This window comes from Cryptomeria japonica, chromosome 3, assembly GCF_030272615.1.
Source record: "Cryptomeria japonica chromosome 3, Sugi_1.0, whole genome shotgun sequence".
Classification (NCBI taxonomy): domain Eukaryota; kingdom Viridiplantae; phylum Streptophyta; class Pinopsida; order Cupressales; family Cupressaceae; genus Cryptomeria; species Cryptomeria japonica.
The window spans coordinates 811,071,739-811,077,546 of record NC_081407.1 but is presented as its reverse complement, the minus strand read 5'-3'; positions in this window follow the sequence as shown (position 1 = coordinate 811,077,546).

The window sequence follows — 5,808 nt, the reverse complement described above, 5'->3', positions numbered from 1 at the left end:
GTCAGGTGTATTGCTTTTTGTCTTCCACTTCCTCTCGAAGACTTTTGCAGGTGCCACTTTTGGTTTCTTCTTAATTGGTGACCGCTTGGTCACTTTGGGACTGGCTACAGTAACCCGTGTTGATGCTAAAGGCACTGCCTTTCCTTTCTTTTCAGAGGGTTCTATAACTGGTGCAACCCTTTCCAAATAGGTGCCATTTCTCTTTGCCTTAGGATCAAGGGGTGAGGCGATTAGGGTAGAAGCATACCCGTCCAACATATAATACATCACCTCATAGCCCATAGGCTCCACTTCTTCCTGTCTGGGCTCAATGACCTCCATTATGCATTCATCCACATTGATGATAAAACAGATATCGTCTTCATATTTCTTGACAATGTCACCGGATATCCTTATCCTTTGGCTCATCTTGCGCTTGAAATCATCAAAGTACTTGTACAAAACTTCAGGGTAATCGGTTCCAACTGCTTGCAGGCTCTCTTTGATCTGCTTGGTAGCCGGTTGGTCGACAGACCACTGAATATCTCCAACTCTTGGGAAATAACCTTGGAAGTAGAAGAATAACCCTACCAGTAGTTGTCCAAACTTGAATCTCAGTGCATTGTCCTGTTTGATTGACTTAAGATTCAACATAAGTTGTCTTTGCATACAGGTGCACAGATCAAATGATGCATCCTCCTTGATCATCCTGTAAGTGGCATTTACTGCTGCAGAAGATACAGAGTGAATTTTGCTAGCAAAGACCGTCTGGTAACCTATCACCATGCAGGCATACTTGACCAGATCGTCCTTGATTGAGTTGACAGTCATGCCACGTGAGTCGCTCGCTGAACTAGTGAGCTTGGACATTTCAGTCTTGCTGACCTTCCTCAGGGCTGGCACTTCCCCTGTATTGTAGAAATCGGTGACAACATGAATCGCTTCCGGTGTGATATCATGTGTTCTCTCAAGATACATCTTGTCACCATGAACTCTGCTCAGAATGATTCGAATGTGGTCATCTGCGAAATCCTCTAGGAAGTAAATCGCATTGCGAAGTTTCTTCTTCTCCAAAATGCTATTCTCTGGTTTGATCTTTTTATCCTTCCCACAGAATAGACCTAGCTGAGAATGGATCACAAGAGACCCCAGGTCTTCAATTTTGCAGTCTATGTAATCAGAAATCCCTTCTTCTACTATAACACCAGCCGATACTTGAGATAAGGCATTATATTTCGACTTTCATTGTATGAAGTCCATAGAATCAACAGTTGCACTAGAACTATCATGAGATGCGAAAGCCATGATAAAACATAAAACTTGAGAAATACCTTTCGGAAATAGAGAATTTAGGGCTTGCAAATTCCACTTCGCCTCACACTTTGTCGGTTGCTGAATCACCGCTTTGAGTTCTTCTCTTGACCGTTTGATATTTGCTTCTGAATCTTCTTCAGGGTTTCGAAATTTCTTTGAATCACAACACAAATCACTTTTTCTTCGCTCTGCACTTGAAAAACTTCTTCGCTCGAAAAATGATAGTGAGAAATGATTTGAAAATTCCTTTTAAACATATTCCTCACCTATCGTAATAAATGCTCCACCATTAGGGCGTAAACCCTAATTTGCCTGTTACCATTTTCGGTCTTCTGCCAAATGACATGTATCACATACTGGTTAAGGTCTTTTACCAGTATAAACCGGGGGTTCATAGTGTTTCACCGTTTGCTCCCCCTAAGCTTTTCAGATGCTTAGTTTGCCGGTTCCGTGGGTTCCACACTAGGTGTAGAAACCGGTTCTTCTTGCAACATCGCTGGTTTCTTCTTCTAGGTTTTGTTCATATCCGCTTGAACAGTGTCAATATCAATTTTTCCTTCTGGAGTGATCGGTATGTCATCTGATATGTTCTTTCTTGTTTTGCAGAATCTCATAATTTGACCCGATTTGTTGCAATGATAGCAGACCATTCTAGGTGCTCTCCAAGGTCCATTATTCATGTTACCATTCTTCCTCCTGCATATTGCAGCAGTGTGACCATGACCATGATAGATCAAACAGTTTTCTCTCCATCTAGTTGCCGCTTGATAGCCACCGTTTCCTGAATGATGAGTAAAGGCATTAAACCGATTGTGATTCCGGTTCACAAAAGGTTCTAGACCAACTCCTTGAGTCCTCTGAGGATATCTTCTAGTGTTGTTCATAATAGACCTGAATTCAGATGCTCTATGCCCAAACTTGTTGCATGCATAACAATTACCATTGAATATATAGGATCTAGGCTTATCATTTAGAAAATAAGGAAAATTATTATAAGCCTTACTCCTAGGAACATACATTAGCAATATGTCCTTCTTTAAGACAGTTAAAGCAAACAGGTTTGAACTTTTGCTTACCTTTACCTTTGAATGCTGGTTGCCTCTTTGATGCTTCAGCATTTGCACCAGAGGTCTCACCTTGCTCATGACTGGAGTAACCAAGTCCATCAGTATTCTTGATAGGTTTGGCTAATTCAAGCTTTTGATCTAGCTTAACAGTACTCTTGTTGAACTTAGCAAGTATTTCCTTTGACTCAGAGAGTTCTTTGGAAATAGCAACATTTGTTTCCATCAGGTTTGCATTCTCAGAGATGGTCACGTTCAGTTCTCCTTGCATGTCTTCCTTTTCCACTTTGCTCGCATGGAGTTGAGCAGTTAAGGCACTGATCTCTTGCTTCAGCTTGGAGATTTCATGATATTTGTCTTTAACCAAATCTTCAGCTTTCCTTCGGTTTTCAAGCTCTTGGCACATTCGAATAGTCAGTCCTTCCAACTCTTTTCTTAGGTTGGAATTGGATTCATTCAGCTTTTCTACTTCTTGGATTAGGGCTTCCATGTCTGCTTCATCAAAAGAACTATTTTCAGATAGCTCCATCAAATTTTCAGCATGTTCTCTCCTTTTTGCTTGAGAGGCCTTATATTTGACCATAAGATCATCATAGGCTTGTTCAGACTGAGTGAGCCGATGAGTAAGTTCCCTCATAGTGTATTCCCCCATATCTCTTTCCAAGTGGTTAGACTTATAGAAAGGTAGGCTCTAATACCAATTGATGAATACTAAGAGGGGGGTGGGGGGGGTGAATTAGTATGCCAAAAATCAATGTACTTAAACACTTTACTAGACTAATAGTAAACCGGTAAAACAGTTTAGCAGACAAACCAGTTAGCACATATGCAAACCAAATAGCAAATAATGCATTCACCCACAGAAGCACAAACACCATAACACAAGAGATTTTGACATGGAAACCCAAATGGGAAAAACCACGGTGAGATGGAACTCACAAGTAACTATCTTGCAGAATAGGAACCAGACCGGTTAAGGTCATACAATGTTCTTTACCAGAATAGATCCTGTTAGGAATCTCAATCTCTGTTAGGAGATAAGTCCAATTAAAGACTACCTTGCTAGAGGATTTTAGATCCACAGATGTGAACCACCTTGTTAGAGGATTTACAAAAGGCTTTTGGGCCTACCCAGTTAAGGGCTTCAGACTTGTCGAAGATGCGAGTAATCAACAAGTGAGTGATCTAGCAAATAGCACAGATTGCTTAGTTAGATCCTTGATAGCTCGTTCCTAATGCATTCCAGCATTACTTCAGTCTTCAACACATTCACACTATCTCTAACTCATCAACCACCTTGAACCCTAGCAACAACCTAAAACCCTAGACATGATGTCCTTATAAAGGAATCTGATTTCATGTCGGTCCAATAGGATTACAATACAATTTCCTAGGTTCAATGCATCTAGACATATTCTATAACATGACACAAAAAGCACCGTTAAAGTGTTGGCACCATCAAACAATCGATGGATGGTAACTCATCACAAAACGTCGATTGGTAACTCATCACAGAGTATTACCGCTTCATACAAAATACTAGTTTAAGCAAAATACCGGTTGCTGATTTGACAAAATGAAGATTGAGAAATATGTGTTTTGTCGCTTTGATCCTTTGTACCGCTTGAGATCCTCGAACCGCTTGGGATCAACATACCGCTTCAGATCGGTAAACACTTTTTGCAAAGCACCAATAGTCCAAGGACTATAATGCATCATACCGGTTGGAACAAATGTCGGTTGAGCATAACTCATACATATAAAAGTGATCTCAATGCAAGTGTGTGTCCATCAATGACAATCACAACATAATCATAAAAAATGCCAACATTTCCCTTCCCTAAATTAAGTGTGGTTTGACCACAGGCAGCACCAGCCACTGCAAGCATAACTTTTTTGGACTTGTGCCCCCGCACACCTTTTGGCTTAAAATTAGGTTTGTCAATAGTTGAATCCGATTTACCAAAACCTTTTGGAGTACCCTCCAGTATAAGATCTGAGTCCAGTTCAAAGTCTTCCTCCCCCTCCGAGGTGGAGGTTTCAATTTCACCATCTTCAAGCTCAATGCTTGTTGAAGAGAAGATCTGACCTCCCATCTCCCTCATCGTGCTAGTCTTCATAACCAGAGAGTGAAGATTGCCATCTTCAATTACCAGTTGATTCCTAGGCACACAGGGGGAGGATGGAAGTGAATCCGCTAACTTAGATTCAATATCCGCATGTAGGGTTTTGGTCTTCTCCAAAAGTGCGAGAAGATCTTGTTGACTCTCGCATTGACCATAGGAGGGAGGAATTATGATCAAAGGGGTTGATTCCGTTAGTGGGACATTCTCATTGTCAAGAGTGTTGTTGCAAATAGCTTCCCCGGTGTCAAAGGCAATAGAAGGTTCCGGTTGCATATTTACCTCAATAGGAGATCGCATACAGGAATAACTTCACTGAATTGTAGCCGAAACATCACAACTAATACCGATATGATCTAAGGATAAGCATTTAGGACAAATATGAAGTTGATCTTCTCTATCAATCTTTTGGATCCAGATCTTCCCTGCCCCAATAATTCTAACTTCGTTAGGAATCTTGGTGATTTGATCCGTGCTAATACAAATTCAGAGGAAGCTTCCCCATAATTTATCCTCCAAGATATCATCTACCGATACAAAGGTGCCAAGGTCTTTGCATATATCCTTGATGACATCAATGTGCCAATAATCTGAAGGACAATTATACAGTCTTATCCATACCTTGTTGTCCGACAGTACATACGTTCGGGGGTTGAAATTGGGCTGCCAATCAATAGTGTGACCTTCAATGCCATCTAAGATGTATGGACCTTTATTTTGTGCTTGCCATTTATCCTTATTTCTCATAAATTCAATCATATAAAAATAATTTGGGAGGATATTAATGTTAATATCCTTACCCCATTGCGCTCTACACCAGGATTCAAAGTTACCCTTAACCCGCTTTCCACCACCCCACTTGATAAAAAGACAAGACTCAAGCAAATTTGACCTAGCATAATTAATTTTATTCTCATCCAAAAAGATGGTGGGTCTTGAGGTTTTTATTACCAGTTTATGAAAGCGGGGTCACTAAGGGAGGGAGGGTGCTCTTCGAAAGTCAGGACGTCTTTCGTGGCTTGACCAAGGGTTTTGATTGTTAGGGCGGAAATTGGATCTCCAGAACCTGGCTTGGTCCGCCCTTGAGTTGTATTGCCTGAAGTGCCCATTCTGCTTTTGTGGATTACCATGATCAATCAGGGGAACCAAAAAAGAGTCAGAGTGAGGATTGCTTCTCTCGGGTGCCGCACCGGAAATGCTAGGATCAGGCGGTGGATACCAGCTTCGGGGAGCCTCAGATGCGGGATGCTTAGCCTTAAGAAACTAGCCTTTGTTATTCCAAATGAAACCATTCTCCTTCCACTTATGCGGGTCAATAGGGCACTGGT